This window comes from Tamandua tetradactyla, chromosome 9 (genome assembly GCF_023851605.1).
Source record: "Tamandua tetradactyla isolate mTamTet1 chromosome 9, mTamTet1.pri, whole genome shotgun sequence".
NCBI lineage: Eukaryota > Metazoa > Chordata > Mammalia > Pilosa > Myrmecophagidae > Tamandua > Tamandua tetradactyla.
Window position 1 is genome coordinate 100,846,886 of NC_135335.1, and position 21,849 is coordinate 100,868,734.

The 21,849-nt window shown below is 40.6% G+C and overlaps 1 long non-coding RNA gene across 5 annotated transcripts; it reads right to left on the minus strand.

Annotated features, from left to right (window-relative positions):
• Window positions 1-4,031: 4,031 nt before the first annotated feature.
• LOC143647304 (uncharacterized) lies at window positions 4,032-20,914 on the minus strand. 5 transcript variants are annotated; one of them, XR_013157967.1, is made up of 6 exons: window positions 20,073-20,914; window positions 19,669-19,739; window positions 19,051-19,302; window positions 7,033-7,186; window positions 6,790-6,886; window positions 4,032-5,889 (listed from the first exon to the last, which is right to left on the minus strand). It is a non-coding gene; the product is annotated as an uncharacterized LOC143647304 (long non-coding RNA). The 5 variants fall into 5 exon arrangements; XR_013157966.1 differs by lacking the exon at window positions 7,033-7,186 and having other exon boundaries at window positions 20,073-20,909; XR_013157965.1 differs by lacking the exons at window positions 6,790-6,886; window positions 7,033-7,186 and having other exon boundaries at window positions 20,073-20,524.
• Between the last annotated feature and the right edge of the window lie 935 nt (window positions 20,915-21,849).

The window sequence follows — 21,849 nt, forward strand, 5'->3', positions numbered from 1 at the left end:
GTGGCCATAGATGGCCTGTTTGAAGAGGTGTCACCTAAGCTGAAATCTGAATGTCAAGAATAAGAAGCAAGCAACAAACAGAGGAAAAAGCATTCCAAGGAGATGTAACTGTTTGAGAAAAGTCCAGAAGGTAGAAACAAGGCTTGAAATATTTGAGGAATGAAAAGTACGTCAAAAGGGCCTAGGAAGTGTAAGGGGTATAAGTGGTCAAGGTGAGCTCTTAAGGCACAGGCAGGGGACTTTTCGAAGTCAGGTATGGAGTTTTGGCTTTATTTAACCGTAATAGGAATTTATTGGAGAGTTTTGAGCAGTGGAGTAACATGGTTTGATTGACAAGATCACTTTAGCTGCTCTGTGGATAACAGGTTGAGTGGCAACTAGATAAGAAACAGAATGAAAGCTGGGGACTATTTTATAAGCTATGGCTGTTGTGTTTGTGCAGTGATGGTGGCTTGACCTAGAGTGAATTTGGAATGGTAAGGAGCAAGACTTTTACAGCACTTGCTGATGGGTTGAATGTGGAGGACATGTAAGTAAAAAGGAATCTAGTGTGACTCCTTGATGTTTCTGACTGAAGTGACTGGGTGGACCATGGCACCATTGAGTGAGATGGTGAAGTTTAGAGAAGGAGCAGGCTTGACGTTGAGGAGTTAAGAATTCTCTTTTGACCTGGTTAAGTCTGAGATGTGATTGGACACTGTGGGAACCCAGGGCCAAGGATTCCCCTCCATATTGTAATAGCAGGTCCTTTCAAGTGGCCACCTACATGACCTTGACAGATATTAAAGGTCTTCACATCTCCTTTGGGGGGTGGGGGTGGGATTGGGGAGTGGGAAACTTTAAAACTCCTCTCCCTTGAACACTGTTGATAACAAAACTCCAAACCACTCTATCATGAAATCCTGCTGCACACATTTGTACTAAACCTTTATAAGCTCTTGCACTCCACCCCAACCCTGCCCCCTTTGCAGAACATTAGTTTCCATTTTCCACAACCACCCACCACCACGGAAGATCCTCTCCTGTTTGTAAGTCCTAATTAAAATTTCATGTTTAACTTTGTGCCTGACATGTCCTTTGGTCTTGGGGCTGCCCCGACCCAAGCCCTCCAAGAACTGGGTTGGAATAGACACATAGGTGGACTTGTTGAGTAAGCAATAGGATATGCAAGTCCAGAGTTAATGGAGAGGACTGGAATGGGGTTTAACTTTGAGTCCTCAGCATTTAGACTGTATTTATTGAAATACTGGAAGCAGGTGAGATCATCTATGGGGAGAAGTGTAGATGGACCAAGCCTGGGGCCCTACTGCTGTGTTTCTAACCCATTAGGTGCATGTACATGTTTCACGTTAGAGCTACTTGTGTACCTAAGGGGGAGGACAATGACTAAAATACAGGAAAGTTTAAGAGTACAGAGAAGGAAATACTTTGGCTGTAGACATTTGAGTTGGCTTCATGGAGGCAGCAATTTATCTGGGACTTAAGCTGCAGGTTGAAAGGCTAGGGAAAGGGTTCCAGATGGAAGGAGCAGTGTGAGAAAAGACTCAGACTAGGAATTTAGATATTTTTCTTAAAAAAGAAAGATTTAATTTAAAAACCTTAGACAAGTGTAGTGCCATGTTACACTAAGGTACTATGTATCAGGGGAACAGGAGCTGTAGAATCATCTTCTGAGAGTCAACTTTGCTCAAATAACTTGAATTTTTCATATAATTTTTCACTAAAATTTTAAATTTAAAACAAATACTTTTACATTACAAAGGACACAGATGTATCATAGAGTATAATGCATTGTTTGTATAAATTTTGCAGGTATTTCGTGTTTTGAAAGACTGTCTCTGTCTGTACACCACACTGCTCATTCATATATATATATATTTTCCTTTTTGGTTAGGGAACATTTCAGTGAAAATGTTTGAGAATGATTGAAGTGTAGATTATGTCTTTACACAATTCCTTTGATAACCCTCTTTTGCTATTGATCCATATATTGTAAACATGATCAGTTTTCAAGTTATTAGAATGCCATCTGTAAGTTTTCTCTTGCCTTTTTACTTCTAAGTTACTCCCTCTAAAAGTTTACGCAGCTTTTGTGCCTAATGGTAACGTCCAGGGCACGTCATTACATTGCTGGGTAATGATTTTACAAGGACCCTGGGAGTAGCAGTGGATTAGTCAGCTCGGTCCAGAAGTATTCACTCAGTTTTGCTCTTTCTCCCAGTCCCAGAGTGTCCTGTAATGCAAATCAGCTACCCATTCCTGATCTAAGCAATTTTTTGAAATGAAATATTTATTGAGATAATGTAGCTTCACATGCAGTTATAAGAAAAAATACAGAGAGATCCCTTGTGCCCTTTACACAGTTTTCCCCAATGGTAACATTTTGCAGAACTTAAGAATAATATCACAACCAGAATATTGGCATTGATACAATCCACCCATCTTTTTCAGATTTCCCCTGTTTTATTTGTGTTCATTTCTGTATATGTGTGTGTGGGGGGGGTATTAAGTGCTATAAAATTTTATCACCTGTGTTAGATTTGCGTATTACCACCATAGTCAAAACAGTGAACAACTCCAGCAGCACCACAAAGATCCCTTGCATTGGTCTTTTATAACCACACCCACCTCTCCTACACTCACCCCATCCCTGTCCCTTGGCAATCACTAACAAATATGTCTTTCATTTCTAAAATTTTGTCATTTCAAAAATGTTACATAAGTAGAATCATAGAGCATGTAAGCTTCTGAGATTGGCTTTTTTCCCTCAGTGCGTGTAATAAAGAATCTGACTCAATGTTTTGATGCTTGCTGACAGATTTTAAGCCTCACCCCTCTCTCTTCCGCCTTGTGCCCATGTCTGGGAAAGCTGATAAGAAAGCCCGGGTGGGTAGGAGATTCCAACCATGAAAGACCCTGTGTGAGCAAGCCTGAGGCTAGCCACAGTCAACCCCCCAAGCCAGTCCCCTTTCCCTGCTGTCTCAGGCCATTTTGGACCTGTTTGGGAAGTCTGCCTGAAAAAATGTGAGAGTAATACATTTTTTCAAACTATCTTGTGTTGTGGTGTCTTCAGTCTCGACAGCTGAATCAAATTTGAGGTGGGGGTTCCTATTGAATATTCAGGATGTTTATTCAGTTTAACTCCCCAAAGTTTCAAAGCACTGCAGGTGTCAATAGTTTGTTCCTTTTTATTGCTGAGTAGTATTCCAACATATGTATCAACCCCAATTTGATTAACATTCCCCTATTGAACAACATCTGAGCTGATTCCAGTTTTTGGCTATTTACAAATAAAACTGCTACGAACTTCATGTACAAATTTTTGAGTGAACATAAGTCTTCATTTCACTGGGATAAATGCCCAGGAGTACAATTGCTGGGTCACAGGAAAGTCACATGTTTTTTGTTTGTTTTTTTAAAGAAACAGCCAAGCTATTTTCCAGAGTGACTACCATTTTACATTCTCATCAGTAATGTATGAGTGATCCAGTTCTCTGCATCCCTGTCATCATTTTTTCTGACTATTTTTATTTTAACCATTCTGGTAGATGTAGTGATCTCATTGTGTCTTAAGTTTGTCTTTCCCTAACGGCTAATGATATTGAATATCTTTTTGTGTGCCTATTTGCCATCTTTATTATTAGTTAGGGATCTCCAGGGAAACAGAACTGACAGGAGATATATGAATATATGGATATATTTTAATGTAAATTTATTATATTTATTATAGGAATTAACACATGCTACTGAGGGGATGGGCAGGTTTGAATTCCACAGAGCAGGCCGCAAGCTGGTAACTACAATGCTTTTTTTTATTTTTTATTTTATTTTATTATTTTTTTTCCCATTTTGATCATTCCATTCTCTACATATAATCAGTAATTCAAATATCATCACATAGTTGCATATTCATCACCATGATCATTTCTTGGAATATTTGCTTCTACTCAGAAAAAGAAATAAAACAAAAACAGAAAAAAAAAATTATACATACCATACCCCTTACCCCTCCCTTTCATTGATCACTAGCATTTCAAACTAAATTTATTTTAGCATTTGTTCCCCTTATTATTTATTTTTATTCCATATGTTCTACTCATCTGTTGACATGGTGGATAAAAGGAGCATCAGACACAAAGTTTTCACAATCACACAGTCACATTGTGAAAGCTGTATCATTATACAATCATCTTCAGAAACATGGCTACTGGAACACAGCTCTACATTTTCAGGCAGTTCCCTCCAGTCTCTCCATTACATCTTGAATAACAAGGTGATATCTACTTAATGCTTAAGAATAGCCTCCGGGATAACCTCTCGATTCTGTTTGGAATCTCTCAGCCATTGACACTTTGTCTCATTTCACTCTTCCCCCTTTTGGTCAAGAAGGTTTTCTCAATCCCTTGATGCTGAGTCTCAGCTCATTCTAAGATTTCTGTCCCATGTTGCCAGGAAGGTCCACACCCCTGGAGTCAGGTCCCATGTAGACAGGGGGAGAGTGGTGAGTTTGCTTGTTGTGTTGGCTGGAGAGAGAGGCCACAGCTGAGCAACAAAAGAGGTTCTCTTGGTGGTGACTCTTAGGCTTAATTTTAAGTAGGCTTGACCTATCCCTTGTTGGGTTAAGTTTCATATGAACAAACCTCAAGGCTGGGGGCTCAGCCTATAGCTTTGGTTGTCCGCACTGCTTGTGAGAATATCAAGAATTCAACTTGGGGAAGTTGAATTTTCCCCCTTTCTCACCATTCCCCAAAGGGGACTTTGCAAATACTTCTTCATTCACTGAACAAATCACTCTGGGATTTATCAGAGCATCACTCTGGACAAACCAACAAAATCTCATGTCCTGCTCAAGGTTCCACGTACTTATGGTGTTCAATTAAGCTGTCTACATAAGTTATATTAGGAAATGCACTAGTCAAAATACAAATTTTATACCAAATAAACATTTTTTGCTTTAGTCTCACACATAAGTTGAAATTTTAAAATATTAATTACCATCTATTTTCAGCACCCTGCAGTAATGACATTCCTTTGTTCTTCCTCATGCAAAAACATTTTTAAAATTTGTGCATTCAGTCACTATCATTGCACACTCTAGGCATACCTAGTTATACCATCTCAATCTTTATCATCTATCTTTCTTTCTGATTTCATTTGTGCCCCCAGCTACAATGAATGCTTTTGATGAATTCTCCAGGAGAAGTTGGCTGGCTGAAGTAGAGATGGAAATTCTGCCTTCTAACTGCTGAAATCATCAGCTCTCCCTTTTAGGACTTCGATTGCTTGAATGAGACTTCTTTCATTGTAGAAGGCAATCCCCTTAATTGATTGTAGATGCAATCAGCCATGGGCAGAATCAACATACTGATGATTAAATCCATGTCATATCCTCACAGCAGCAATCAAGCTAGTGCTTGCTTGACCAAACAACTGGACACCATTACCTAGCCAGGGCAGCTCTGTCAAATAGAACTTTCTGCAATTGATGGCAATAGTCTATGATTGTACCACCCAATATGGTAGCCACTAGCCACACATGGCTACTGAGCACTTGAAATGTGGCTAGTACCACTAAGGAACTGAATTTTTAACTAATTCAGTTAAAACTGAATTTTAAACAAAACAAAAAAACCCATGGGATAGTGACTACTTTATTGGATAGTGCCCCAGGTGATTGTTTATAAGTTCCCCTTTTCCTCCTCTGACTTCTGGAAGAAATCTTTCTTCCTTTCTCCAAAACAGTCCTTATCTGTTTCTGGAGGGCATATTCCACAATCTCCTTGATGGCACTAGTTTTCAGGAAAGACTGACAGAGTTAAAATCCCTTCTGTTTGTCTCCATCTTGCAAAATTGCCCAAATCAAGGAAATTCCAAGGGTTTGGCTAGTTCCTGGAAATTGAGAAGAAAAAAGTATAGAGTAAATAAATACGAGTAAATATTTCAATAAATTAGCATGCCACAGTACATGCATATGGTTTAGGGTAGAAGCCTCAATGATGTGACCTCACCCTTGCAGCTCATCTGACAAGTGCTTTGATTTAACATGCATAATGCTCTAAAGTTTACAACACTTTATGACAGGTGAATATGTCAGTACAATTGGCTCTAACATTACAGATGTAGACACTGAGGTTGGGAGCAATGAACAAAAATCTTGATGAACATAACTATGATGAGACTTGAGTCTGCCTCACAAACAGCTCCCTTCAAATCCATGCCCTGCCATGTAAAAGGCGTGACATTCACAAGCAAAGCTAACCTCTCAGTCAAGCTAGGAGATCTAGATGCCTTCTTTCTTGATCACATTATCATCCTTGATTTGTCAAATAACCAAAGGGATTATTCGCATGAAGTTGTTTTGGTGTGTTATTTGTTGGAGTAGGGTAACTAATTAGAAACATTTATTATTTATTGGTTTTTTTTAGTTCTGGGCTCTGTCCTTGAAGTAATTATGAGTGTATAATGGTGACAGAGTTGGCGACCCTGTGGGAACCCTGGAAGAGGGGACTATAAAAAGTAAGCTAATTAGGCACACAGTCAGTTGGTAGTCTAATTTTTTTACTTTAACAAGTTACTCTTAATTGGTATCTAAATGTCTGATTGTTTCTTTAGGAAACTACAGAGCTGCCTTTTGGCTGAATTTACAACTATTTTGATTGATTTTGATGGCCACCCCCAAACCCCAATACAGAACGAAACAGAGATGGTGAGCAAGAGTCACCCCATGTAAATTCGGCTCATTTAACCCCTGCCTTTTTTTTTTTTTAGCCCCTCTCAAACAGTATTTGCCTCCATAAGCTTTTTTTGTTTTCCAAATGTGGAGCTGAATTGAAGAGAAGTCCGTGAACTTCAGCCTGCTGCTACTCTCCAGATAAGGTGCACTGTTCTGAAAGAGAGGCATTTGAAATACATAAATTCTTAAAACTCATTCTGTTGTTCTTAAACAATTAGTTCTGAGCCTCCTGCTCCCTTCCCCTCCCCAGTTAGTGAGTGAATTCACTCCTTTGCAGACCCAGAGAGAGAATTCACCACCTTTCTGTCTCCTGAACGCAACTTTGACTCTATCAGTAACAAGCCATTCCTAGGAAGGTCCATTCACTTGATAATTTTAGCAGAGAAGCAATTGAAGAGTGGATTCTTTTCCAACTTTTCCTCTTGGGAGCTGGGATTTTAAACTTGGACTTTACTGGTTAAAAAAAAAAATTGGGTTTACGCTTGTCATAAATCCTACGAAATAGAACAAGTTCCTCTTAATTTTGGGACTGCAATAGATGTTGAAGTCTGGGATTGTTTTCCAAAGCCCAGCAGCCATGGGACCTTTTCCTTCTCCACTGTCACAGGAGCCATAGGCAAAGGCTGTCTTTGTGACATTTGTCACCTGGGGCAAACCCTGACTCTAGGGACAGGGAGGGGAAGCAGCAGTTACTCTTTCTCTCGATCAGTGAAGCTTCTCTCACTAGCGTCAATAACCACCCTTGCCCCACCCTCCGCCCTTCACCAGAGTCCTTAGCCCAGGGTGTCCAGTCCACAATCAGAGGCTGTTTTACCTTCTCCATCCTCATTCCACCCCCACCACCAACTCCATGATGTATTGAATATTGCTGGCCTTGCCAAATGACTAGTGAATGGGAAAAACTGCCTGTGATGTGGCAATGGATTTAATAGCTGGAGTTGGGAGGAGGGTTACCTGATGCCTTCAGGGAAAGGCCAGGGGTAAACTGAGGACGGCAAAGTCCCACCTACAAGCATTTACTTTTTTTTTTTTTTTTTTTAACATGGGCAGGCACAGGGAATCGAACCCGGGTCCTCAGGCATGGCAGGCAAGCATTCTTACCCGCTGAGCCACCGTGTTCCACCCACAAGCATTTACATTTGATTCAAAACCCTGGTGGCTGCAGCTTGCTGTCCCTCAACTAAAGTGTTAACTTCTTTGAGGAAAGCAGGAAGTGGCTGTTGAAAATCTGTGTTCTGAATTGTTTTAACCAGTCAGTAAGAAAAAAGGGCAAAGAACCAAAGTTTTTTGTTTTTTAATGGGGGGCGGGGTGCTGTGTGAGATGAGAATATGGATGGGGGAATTTTCCCGGAAGCGACTTCATGGAAAATCCTGGTAGGGCTAATGAAGTTTCAGCAGAGCAAGAGGTTGCCCTGCGATAAAAGTTGTCAAGGGCGTTGAAGTTGAACTTTGTTCCCACAGAGATGGTAGAAGGCAGCTCTGCCAGACAACGGGCCCTCGTGGTTCTCAACAGCTTAGGGCTATTATATTACAGGACAGACTCAACGCAGGAAGGAAAAAGAACTTCAGAGTCGGAATCTGCGATTCTGTTGTTGCGTCTGGGTCTAGAAACAGAAAACTATGCCCTGTTGGAAACAAAATGACAGTCTCACCCTGATATGACTAGCAGGCAGCTAAGAGTACTTTGTGACCTTTAATTAGGGTCAGATGCCTCTGAGCTAAACTTCTACATTGTATAATGTTTAAAGTAAGATATAGGACATGAGGTCAGTGACTGGTAGTCTCTAGTTACAAAGAGATAAAGCACTACTTGTATAACATATTTTTAAAGAATTCACAAGCAAGGAAAAATAATGATAAAGATTTAAAAGGCAGACACTAAACATAAAATGAGCTGATAGTCTGCTGTGAACCAGGCACTGCTTTCGGCACTAACTTAATATTTAGAACAGCAATCCTAGCAAGGAGGTATAATTATCCCCATTTTACAGATGAGAACACTGAAGATTAGAGAGATCAAGAAACGTGTCCAAGTCACCCAACCAGTAAATGACTCTAGGGACTGCGGTCTTTCCACTTTGTTCTTTATGGAATAAAGGGTGTGGCTAGAGAGAAAATTCAGGCCTCTGGGACATCAGTTAGAAGGGCTCAGGTAAGAAGCCTGGCCTTGTGGGATCTTTGCTTTTCTCACGGTAAGGTGAGCCGTAATCTCAACCAAAATTACATCAGGTAAAGGGCTTTTTACTCACATCTGGATGCCTACCAAGAAAAGAGCAAACTGGAAAAGACTCTAGAAGTCTTGTCTGGTTCCTGACTTTATTCTAGCCCATTTCCCCCATCATGTGCCCAGCCATCTATCCACTCTTAATAGTTTCTCAGGCCTCTGTGCTCATGCCCATGCCATTTCCCACTGCTGGGCACACCCTGAGTCTGCTTAGTTGAAATATTAAAACTCAGCTCTCTTCTGATCCTTGCCTCCTTGCTTCTCTGCCAGACAGAATTAGTCACTCCCTCCTCTGTGCTCTCATAACCCTGATGCATAATTCTCTCAGAGGCATTGTTCACTGAACCCCAATTTGTTTCTGAGTCTGATGCACCCTTGAGGTATCCGCTATTTATTTTAAAATACTTCTAGAATATACAATGTGATGTCGTGGGTGTGCCACCTGACTAATGCTCTAACTAAATATTTTCAGACTCTAATCAAGATTGCACAATCCAGAGAAAAAGTACTCCTGTTATTCCTAGCTCCACCAATTACTGGTACTTTGTTGATCAGCGTTGTTAACGTTAGAATTGTTTTCATATTGGTGAAATTAGTAGAATGTTGATTAACAGGATGAAAACTGCAAATGGGCGCTCCTTGATGAAAATAAACATATTCAAGGTAAGAGGGGTAGTTAAAATAGCTCAGCATCTCCTCAATCTAGCATGAGTAGCATATAACCTTGAACCGTCAGAATAATGCCTTAGGTTAAGTCTTAAACTAGTTCTGGGTCCTTTCATGAACTCTGGAGGGTTCAGATTGCCCGATGCTATGGTAAGGGTAAGAGAATCCTACCTCAGGAATCTGGATAGCTAGTCTTGAGTTGACATTGTATGCAAGGTCATATATGAGCTGCTTGTTTTCCCTGCCTGCTAATAAATATTTAGTTAATACGTGTCTGTTTGTGTAGCAGAATTTGGTCAGAGGCTTACTTTTCTCCTAACCTGGTTTACAGGGTTGAGGAGAAGAGTGGCTAGTGCTCCCCCCACTAATGGTTGTTGGCTACCTTTTGCAAATGAGCAATATGACTCAAGTTGTTTAAAGAGTGAGTGTCTGGAAGGCAGAAATGTAACCTAATTTCCCTAAGTTTCTATTACATGGTTAAAAGTGAAAGGCGTCTGGGAGATGGAGTTTAGCTGACCAAATGCCTGAATTTCAGAGATATGCTTGGTAGTTTCTGGGAATAATGGCACCGCATAATTGAGTTCAGAAAATGCAAACCTGTGATTGCCAACCTGAGAGGAGCGCCACTCTCTCTCCTATATCTGGTTCTGGATGACAGGCCCAATGACTGCGGGGACCTGATCAGTCTTCTTAGGACAAGTTTACAAACTCATACATGAAGACCACGTTTCCTGAATCCAGGAAAACTCTGATTCAGGAAATCTTTTTTTTTTTTTTTTTAACCTGGGCAGGTACCAGGAATGGTCCTCTGGCATGGCAGGCTAGCATTCTTGCCTGCTGAGCCACCGTGGCCCACCCAGATTCAGAGAATCTTAAAGCAGAGCCATCTGCTCAGAATCACCAGCGATGCTTATTACAAATGCAGATTCCTCACCACATTCCAGACCTACAGAATTGGCGCTGTTTGGATGGGCTCAGGTATCTAGAGTTTCAACAAATTTCTCAGGTGGTTCTCATATATTGAATAACAACTTAATAATTTAGTAAAACTTATTCTGGGGAAATAAGGAAGCACAACTACATTAAATACTCATACTGATTGTAAAAATGCATCCCAGCTTAAGAAGTATTAAAACATGGGGAAAATGTTCATCTTACCATAAAGGCAAGGATGGTATGGCATCTTTCCAGATAGCATATCTTTATTTTAACAAGTCCCTTGCTGTTTAAACTCAGATGCAAAATAAATGTGAAGTTTCGTTTTCTGTCTCAGAGCAAGTCAGTGGGAGATATTTGGGGCAAAGAAGTCTCTCCAGGGCCTTCAAATCACATTAAGCGGGTTTTACCTTGGAGTCACAGACCTAGCTTTTCCCTACTTTTTTAGACACAAAAGGAACTCTCTCCATTTTGATAGATAAATACTGTGACATTGAGTGTGAGTGAACAATCTTGCCAAAGCCCCCTTTAAGAAAGTTAGTGGAAAGGCAAAACATACAACCACGCCTCGACCTTCAATTCACCCCAAAGCCACAGAACTTTCTTTCCCCTAGGTTCTAGCATGGAGACTTTTGACACATGAGTCCCTAACCTAAAGATTTCCTTTCCTAAAAAGAATTCATAGAGGCATGACAGAGCAAAACAGAGCACCGAGTGCAAATAAATCTTTCCACCATTAATTCTTGCATCTCCGGTTTGATTCCTCAGGGAAATAACAAGGGAAAATATGCTTTTTTTTTTTTAATTCTACAGAATTCTCTTAAAAAGCACAGTAGGACTGCTGCACATCCCTATTACAAGCAAAACTCTTCAAAATGTCCAGTTTTATTATTCTCTGGTCAGTCAGTAGCATCTGTTGAGGATGTCCTGTGTGCAGAGAACTGAAATAGACTGTGGGAAGGGTTGGGGGGAGGGGGGCAGTGCTAAAGAAACAGAAAATACGGCTTCAGCTCTTAAGAAACCGAAGTTCTAGATTAGAAGATGAAGAAACAGCATAAACAAAATGATTATATCAACAGGTGAAATTCCGGGAAGCACTGGTCCATAACTCTGCTTACTGATCCATCAATAGCCATGTCCCATAGAGGAGCAGAGGTGACCATGGAGGAAATGCTGTAGGTCGTATGGTTTAAATCAGGGAGAGTGGGGGATCATGGAGGAAACAGCACTCTAGGTCTAGTGTTCTGGCTTCAGGTGAGCATACACGGTGTTAGAAGCAAGTAGGTCACACCGCAGAAGGCAGCCTGAATTTCCCAGGCAAGTAAAACAATGTACAATGTCTGGTAAATACTAGGCATTGAATAAATGGGTAGTTTTCCTTTGGGGTAAAGAGTGACTAAATGTAAAAATAGTGAAATAAGAGAAGGGGTTGATGTCACTGTCAAAAGGAAAGGGAACTCCAGGGCAGGCAACCGTGGCTCAGCAGGCAGTTTTCACCTGCCTTGCCAGAGACCAGGGTTTGATTCCTGGTGCCTGCCCATGCAAAAAAAAAAAAAGAAAGAAAGAAAGAAAGGGAGCTCTAAACGTTTAAATTTTGCCTCCCCAGGAGATTAAAGAAGCTATCAGTACAGGACATCAGGTCAGTACAATTCCCTAGATAATTTAAAGTATGTGATAGAAATAATCCAGAAGTAAAAGCATACATTTCAGTGGTTAATATTGGTGACAAACTTTCATCATCCCTATTCTATAAGCAAAGCATAAGCATAATGAATTAAGATTTAACATCTGAAAAGTAAAAATTGTTCAGCTGGAAACAGTCGAACTCTGGAAAATTGGCATATTTCTGATCATGGTGCAAAAGTTAATCTTGAAAGGGTTAAGATTATTAGAGATAGGCAGGCTTCAATTAATAAACTGACCCTGACACATGGCCATTAAGATTCCAAGATATAAGTATAATTAGAAAGCAAAAATGAAAGAAAGACCCCAGCCAAAGGAAATAAAATTGATTATACTATTATTTAAGGAAGTGATTTCTGATGACAGATGGCACATTAAAAACCAACCTTTCATCTTATATGATGTACTTTTTGTGTTAGGGCATGATGCACTATTGGACCTTCTACCTATGATACATTCTCCAGGTGGAGGGGTGGAAAAGATTTTGACCAGTTTCTTCCACCACTGGTTTTTTTTTAAGAGTTTTATTGAGATATAGTCATACACCATACACTCCATCCAAAGTGTACAATCGATGGCTCTCAGTATAATCACAGAATTGTGCATTTATCACTACATAAAATTACAGAACATTTTCATTACTCCAAAAAGAAAAATCCCATACCCTTTGTGGTGGTTGGGCTCAGGGGTCAATTTGGCCAGGCAACGGTACCCAGCTGTCTGGTCAGGCAAACATGGCCTAACACTACGCCAGTCTTATTTTATGATAAACCAGAGGTTGCTTTATTAAATCATCAGCCAGTTGAGTGCAAGCATGACTGATTACATCTATGATTAACTAAGGGAGAATTCAAACAGTTGGATTTAATCCAATCAGTTGACTTTTAAGGAGAAGAGAGAATTTTCACTGCTTCTTCAGTCAACGAGCCTATCCTGTGGAGTTCGTCAAGACTCTTCATTAGAGTTGCCAGCTTCACAGCCTGCCCTACAGATTTTGGACTCTTGTGTCCCCACGGTTGTGTGGGGCACTTTTATAAATTTCATAGTTACAGATATCTCCTGCTGGTTCTGTTTCTCTAGAGAACTATAAAACACCTTGTATGCGCCCCTATTATTGACACTCAGCATTGGTATGTTATCGTTGTTACAACTGATGACAGAATATTCAATTATTACTGTTTACTATAGCCCATAGTTTGCCTTAGGTGTATTTATTCCCATATAGCACCCTATTATTAACACCTTGTATTAGTGACATGCATAGCACCTCTGTTTAATGAGAGCTGTATCTGTCAGGGAAGCAGATGTTAGACTTATATTAGAATGGTTTGGAAAGGGTTTGCTTACAGTGACTATTTGTGGAAGTGTGAGCTTAAAGGAAGTGCAAGCAGCAGAGGTATTACCACCTCTAGGCCTGGAGGCTTTAAGGGGAAAAGAAGCTGTCAGAGACCAGAAGGAATAAGTCATTAGAGGAGGCTGCCTCCAGGGGAGCAGTGATCTTTTGGAGAACACAGTCCCTAAGGACTTGCAGGAAAGAAGCCAGAGAAAGAAATACTTTGCCATCGCTTCCCCTTCCCTCTTTTTCTTAGGGCCTCTCAATGGCCAAACTCAGCAGTAGGCAGAGGGCACAGGAGTCCATTGTTGTAACCTATCCAGCCTTCCAGGCAGAAAGCAAAGTGGAGAATGGATCCATAAGGGCAAATGGAGAATATCTGTCACACAAGCAGAGGGTTTGGGAGGAGGCAGGTAGGAAAGGAAGAGCTAGAATTTGATTGGTGACAAGGTTTATATCAGTGAGCCCTTTAAATGGGTGCTCTGAGTGTGAAGCTAATTGGTGTTGCTCAGAACTTTCACAACCTCTCATTTTTATTTAATTGCCCATTACATGATTTCTCCCAACCTCCCTTTTCTGGTATTGACCATAGAGACTGACCAGGACAGGAAGACTCTGATGTAGGTCACTGATGTCCAGGTGCCAGACTCAGGGAACTTTGTTTCAATCTGGAGCATCATTTGATCTGGCGAACAACTGTGCATTCTTACCAGCATGTGTGAGAATTCATGAGTCAATAAATTTGCTTTTTACTGAAGCTAATTTGAGTTTGGTTTTTGCCCCCCAAGCACTGTCTAATCCTGACCAGGGTTAGAGAGTAATTATTTGTTAGAATTTTACAGAGTAGTGAGAAAAAAAAAACTAGCAATGGCACTCAATCAAGATTTGATCTGCCTATTCTTATCCCTAAGTCTACCCTTACAGCCTGAGGGGCAGACACAGCACCCCCATTCAGCGACTACTGCAGTCAGTCATGAGGTTTCCTAACACTATCCACTTGAAAAATGTCAATTTCAACACCACCACAATTTGCATTCAGAAGAAGACAAGGAACAATGAAAGCGCATTCACGGGATTCCTCAGGTACCAGGCAAGGGTCAATTATAGATCCGTCTGGCTCCTAGTTTAGCCACACTCCCTGTTCTCAGTGAGATGGGTCTTTGGGGGCCATGATGCTCCAGAGACAAGAGTGGCTTGGTTAACCCTCTAATAAAAAGCTTGGAATATATTGCCTTAGTGGCTGTAGACAGCTGCCTTGCTAAATTATTCACTTTGACTTTTACTGTGTACCTTCCTCCCATTTCAATTACTTGGGATTTTTATAGAAAATTGGCTGTGGGAATTTGACCGCTCCAACTGCTTGGTAATAATCTGGTCTGAATAGTAAACTCAGCATGGATTGATTTCGAAACAGGCCAGAGAGATCTCAAAAGAATTCCTGAGGAGTTGCCCTCTGCTGAGGAGAAAGCCTAGGAATCTGTGAACACAAAATGATGCTATTTATTTGCAGGAATTTTTTCTGTTTACAGAGTAGCAGAAAAAAATTAGGAATATTGCTCAGTTAAGATTTGAGGCCAGTTTTAAGAAAATTGCAGTCAGCCTTTTCTTAAATGCTTCAACCCCCAGTCTAGTGGAGCTATGAAAGTGCTTTCGAACTTCTGTATTATAATGTGAAGATCATTGTGGGCATATATATATATATATATGCACAGTCATATACACACTAGCTAAAAGCTTCAGGCAGGTGCTGACTTTCTCAGGTAATTTACTCTATTTACATTTACTAGCTCATCTCCTGCTAATAACAATCCAATGTGGCAATGACTGTGTTAACTCCAATTTACAAATGAAGAAATTGAGGCTCTGAAAGCTTAAGTGATCTTGGTGAATTTAAAATAGCCTCTAAATGGTAGTTTGATTTCAGAGTCTGGTCCTTCATTACAAGCTAAAATACTGTATGGTGAGGCTGTGTTTGAAGAGAAGAATAAGTATTAAACTCTTTAATTTGGGTTTTGTTTACACTCCTACGGTCAATATTCATCATTTCTTGAGTTTTCTTTCATTAAGTACAAGAAAATTGTTTTGGACACTGCCAAACCCAGGGCCCTTTGTTTCACATTGTGGGCTCAGTTCCATTTGGCCCCTATCTATGGCGATTGTCTCCTGGCATGAGACAAGGGGTGGGAGGGCCTAAGCTTGAGGGCTAAACTGTGTATCCTAAATTTTCAGACACATCTAGATGGCCAATGGGTGGCAGGAACTCAGCCTTTGGGACAGAGAGGATCCCTTTGTACCAGCCGGGATCAAGGACGGGAGGCCAGCGCAAGGAGAGAGGCTCTTCGGAGCTTTGTTCTTTTGCTGTATCCTCCAGACTGTGTGCCAGAGCCCGGGGAAGATAAAGCAGTGACACCACAAGAGTCAGGAACCTTTCGACTAAAGTCCCCGTAAAAGCCTGAAAGTAGAGGGCAGTGGAGCCTGGCATGGTTGCCCCACTGTGAGGTGGCTGCAGGAGCAGACAACACAGAGGTCAGCACGTTTCCAAAACCGGGCAGGAGTGGGCAAGGTCAGCCAGGCTGCCTTGGGTCCGGCACCGAGAGGCAGAAGTCTCCAAATGGGGGGGAGAGGAACTAACCGGTGCCGCTTTGCAGCTGTGAGAACTTGTAGTAGGGAAAGGTATGCTCTATTCATAGTCAAGTCGTCTCCAGTCCCACACTCAGTTAAGAAATCTGGGCACTTTTTAAGCTACTTGGGAGAATTTTGAGGGAGCTGGACTTCTCAAAAATATGTGTGTAAGGGAGCTAGATAAATTAGATGAATATTGTCCTGTTGCCATTAGTGAAACTTTGATAAAGTTTAGGGAAACAAAGGTCAATGCAAATTAATAATATATAACAAAAAAACGTTTTTGTAGTGTTTTGTTTTTTTTTTTTGGATAAATTCTTTTTTTTTTTTTTTTTGCATGGGCAGGCACCGGGAATTGAACCCGGGTCTCTGGCATGGCAGGCAAGAACTCTGCCTGCTAAGCTACTGTGGCCCGTTTTTTTTTGGGGGGGGGGGAGGGGGATGGGGAAAGATGCAAAGAAAGACAAGTAAGGCTGTTTCCTACTGGACCTGGGGTGGAATGCTCACAACCTTGGTTTTTTAGGGATCTGATTTGATATTACATTGTTCTTCCCCATATCTTCAGCTTCTGGAACTTTCACTAACTTTAGAGCATTGAATCAGAGTAGGAAATGTTTTACCCTCAGCTATGAGTAAGCAGATCTTTAAAAGTGTGCTTGTTTCATTAAAATGAAATGTGATTAGAAGTCTTTCCATGTTTAGAGAAGAATCATAGATACCCAATAGCCCATCAAGCAGATGTTAAACTGAAAATACACATTAACTAAATCCATCAGTGTGACACTCAGCATCTTACTATATCAAAGCACCTTGAAAATAAATTAATCACAATCAATTGCATGCTGTATATAGTATCCATCAAATACCATACTATGTAGTAGCTGTGTAAAATAATACATTTGGAAGGATCCAATGGAGTAATACTCATGATATTAAATTCTCCTAGTACTCAACCCACTTCCTAAGTCCCTTTCATCTTTGTGACACTTTCATCATGGACAATTTCGAGAGACATGGGCTCCAGTGAGTTATTGTTAGCAAGTCATAGTCTCCTTAGTGCATAATTTAACTTCTCTTCCTTCTAGTGATCAAATACTTTCTAGAAGTTTTACTTTTTCCCAATGTATTTGCCATGAGCCAAGCATGGTAAATGGGGATATAACTTTGAGCAAAATAAGCATAATTCAATCTTATATGTAGTGTACTTTGGAGCACCTAAAGCTATTCATAACCTTCAAGTACCTTATTTTAGCACTTCAAGAAGAAAAACTATTAATCAAGACTTCAATGCCAATATTTCAAAATGGAACTGCAAAATTTATAATGCTGTGGCAAAAGATTCATGGGTATTTCAGCTTCTTTTTCTTAGATTGTTCAGTTTCCTGTTTATTTGGGAGGAGAAATAAACCATCCCTGTCAAGGGGAAAAAATACTTTAAGGCTTATATAATGATGGAAGCTAAAAATCCAGAGCAAGCAGATCCAAAGCAACAGAAAAGTTTCACAAACTTGGGGTCCAGCAGTTTCCTTCTCAGATGCTGAATGGAGAATAAAACAGCTGTCATATGTAATATACAATATGTGGCTTCAGAAAGTTTTCCTGTAAGCCAGGTCAGTACAGATCTATTCCTGATATAGTCATATAAAAAAGTCTACATTTTTTCCCTCACGACCATAGGGTTGGAAGAGAACTTTCCGTTCATATTTTAAATCTTATATATGCAACCAAAACAGCCTAAATTAGATGTTATAGTGAATATGTGGTTTTGAGTGTCAGAATTCCTCTGGGTAGGGAACAAGATGTTAATGCTTAATTGCTCGAGTCTCTGTTTGAGGTGATGGAAAAGTTTTGGTCATGGACGGTGTTGATAAAAATTCAATACTGTGGATGTAATTAGCACCACTGAATTTTTGTATATTTGCAAGTGGCTGTGGTGGACTGAATTGTCTTTCTCCATTTGGTCATGTTCTTGATCTTGGCATGCATTCTGGTAGGTATGGACCCATTGCAGCTAAGGTCTCTTCAGAGTGCTACTTCATTTAAGGTTTGGCTTCACTAAATCAGGGTGAACTTTAATGTGGATTACTGGAGACCTTTCTAAACAGAGTGAGAAGTCAGATGGAGAGAGAACCCCTGGGGAGCAGCCAGAAGCTGGAAGTCAAAGGAACCCAGAAGAGAAAGGTGAAGAGGCCACCATGGGCATTGGCCTGTAACAGAAAAGCCAAAGAACCCCAAAGATTGCTGGCCAGCCAGAAAAGACAGATCCCTGGGAGGAAGTAAACCTTCTATACTCTGAAATGGTGAGCCGATAAATTCATATTTTTAAGCCAACCCACAGTATGGTATTTGTTTTAGCAACTAGGAAACTGAAACAGTGGTTAAAATGGGAATTTAAATCTTATATTTATTTAAAGCACTTCTTAATTTAAAAAAATCATAGACTTGTAAAACACAAAGAGTGAACCCTAATATAAACCTTTGACTTTAGTTAATAGCAGTGTTATCATGCTATTGGTTCATCAATTGTAAAAAATGTGCCACGCTAATGCAAAATGCTAATAATAGGGAAAACTGTGTGTGGGAGGGAGATATATGGGAACTGTACTTATTGTATAGTTTTTCTTTAAACCTACAGTTGCTCTAATAAATAAATAAATTAAAAAATGAAAGAATTCCTTTGGGGCTATGCCTCCTCCATTCTCAGGCTGTGGTGTTTGTTGAAGCAGCAGAACTCCCGTCACCCCGGGGGTATGTGGGGGTGGGAATGGGGGAGGTTATATTAGTTATCTATTGCTGTGTATCACTGTACTGAAAACTTAAGTGTCTTAAAATAACAAACACTTGCTATCTCACGGTTTCCGTAGGTCAGGAGTCTGGGGGTGCAGTTTTGCTGTGTCTTCTGCCTCAAGATCTCTCAGGCAACTGTGATCACGGTGCTGACCAGACCTGCAATCATCTCCAGGTACAAGTGAGGTAGAACCTTCTTCTAGGCTCATGAATGTGGCTGTTGACAGGCCCAGGGCCCTTCTGGCTCTTGGACAGAGGCTCTTGCCACATGGGCCTCTCCATAGGGCAGCACAAAACTCAGTAGTTGGCCTCCTCAGGCTGAGGTTGTGCAAGAAAGAGAGAGAGAGACAGGATGAGCAAGATGGAAGTCTTTTTGTAACCTAATCTCAGCAATGACATCCTCCCACATTTGCTGTATTCTGTTCATTAGAAGTGAGTCACTAGGGTCTGTCCACATTCAAGGGAAGGGGATTGCCCAGGACAGGAGGACCAGGAGACAGGGATCAATGGGGGCCATCTTGGAGGCTGCCTACTGTGAGGCGTACTGACGAGCCTAGAAACCATCTGGAGAATTCCATTTCTCTGACCACAATGATTAGCTCATGGATGGGGACATGATCCAAGCCATGCCAGTGAGACTTAGCTCTGGAAATTTTTCTGGAATTCTTGGGCAAGGGAACCCACCTTTCCATTGGAGTTTCTGGGGTGCCAGCTTGGAGCCTCAGTGGCTGGCTCTAATCATCTGAGGAAAGCACCTTGAAAATAAAGCCAATATAAAGGAAAATATGACCAACGATGATAGTAGAATATTCCTTACTCCATTGTTTGAACACCTGGATCCTGGTATATCTAGAGCAAATCCTAACTTTCATTAAATGACCCAATAAAAAAAGCCAGCTTGAGTTAAGCCAGCTTGAATTGCTTTTCTGTCACTTGCTACTGTAAGACAACTCATATATAAATACAGTATAAGGTAATTATTATTTTTAAAATTTTTGTCCGATAAAAAATAAATCTGCACAAGGCTAAGGTTGGCAAATTGTTTCTTATTTCTACAGTAAATTATTTGCTCATTATCTTAAATATACCAGATCTGGAGCAATGAGTTGTTTTCAACCCATGTGTCCTAAGTCTTTGCTTTATCACAAAAGTTTGGGAAGTAATGTTCTGTTATCCTTGAGATGCTCAGCTGGCAACTTGTGTCTAGTTGAACTTGTATTTGAGAGGTGGTACTACTCAAAATCAGTGTTTCATCACCAGGGGTGATGTGACAATGTCTGGAGACATTTTTGGTTGTGACAACTGGGGAGAGGAAGTGGTGGTGGTAGCAGTGTCTGATGGGTAGAGGTCAGGCAGGCTGCTAAACAGCCTACAATGCATGGGACAACTCTCTATGGCAAAGAGTTCCCTAACCCAAAATGTCAACAGTCCTGAAATTGAGAAACCCTGCTCTAGACCGTCTGTGGGCTATTTAGCAAATTACAGTGGGGGATTGCATTAGCTTGTTTCTGTCTAGGTCATAATTCAGAAAAGTTCAAGCCTGATCATGTTAGAGCATGTTGGCTTGACAGAGATTCTTGTCTTCAATTAGACTTTCATGTGGATCCTGAAGCTTGTGGTACAAGGAGAATGCACTCATGCTTTTCAGTGCTATTCAAAATTGGATTCCTCCAACATATATTAACATAATCAGGCAGAGTATTTGTTCTGTTCTCATGGAAAAGTTTCCACTTTGCAGGATCTGAGGTGCTGAGGAAGGAAAGAAAATGGTTTAGGATATCTTTGATTGGTTCTGGTTCCTTATCATTTTCATAGATACAAATCTATGTTTTAGACCCTAATTTTAAAGGTTAAGGACTTTTTCTTCTAGCTGGAAAACAAGCCAATTAGTATTTTAATCTATGACATTAAGATCTGAGTGTATAAACCAAGAATAAATATATAACCCTACTCTTTCCTACTAGTAGAAAATTTAGTTCTGACGTGATCATACAGTGTTTAGCATCCTTTTCTGGAGAGGTATTTTGACCCCAATGTGGCTGTTAATGGTGACATGCTCTTTTATTTGCTTATTAATTTATGTGATTCATGCCTGTATTAAAACCCAAGCCAGGCTCCCTGTGGACCTCTGTCCCTTTAGAGGGGATGCCCTGCCTTTGACAGAGGCTAGTGGAGACCCTGTGAGGACCCCTAACCTTAAATCCACACAGGCTATTAGATAGAGACTTTACGACCCAATTCAGTTGTCACTGTGCTCCTGGAGCCCAGGCCTTATGGCAGGTTTCTATTTCACACACCTACAGCCTGGGCTCATAGGCAGTATAATTATCATTTCAGCAAGGCCATATTAAGTCCTACTACCCAGTCATAAAAATGTAGCAAGTACTTATTAGGCCCTGACACATACCCAGAAGGAAATCACATGTGCACTGTGCTAACAGCAGACATCTGTGTCTTCCACTTGAATTCCATGTTGCCATTTTGTTCTGCTGCAGGGTAACCATTTAGAAAATAGAGCTGAGATATTTTGCTTCCCCTCTTGCAGTTAATTGTTAGCAAGGTGAGTGATAGGAAACCACCCTCAATCAAAAGTTGAGATCCGAGAAGTCATCCATAATCAAGCCTGCCATATTATCTTCCCTCCTCAGTGAATGGTACGACCCTTCTCTGACACTCAAATTGGAGACCTGGATGTCATCCTTGACTTCCATCCTGGAGGGGTTTAAGGACAATCTGCATCAGAGAGTCAAAGTAGATACCATTAAATCTGGTTATTGTTAGTCTGAGCTTATAAGGGTTCCAAGTAAAACAGTTTGGTTAATTCTTTTTTCATCTTCTTTCCTAATAAATAAATGCTGGATATTT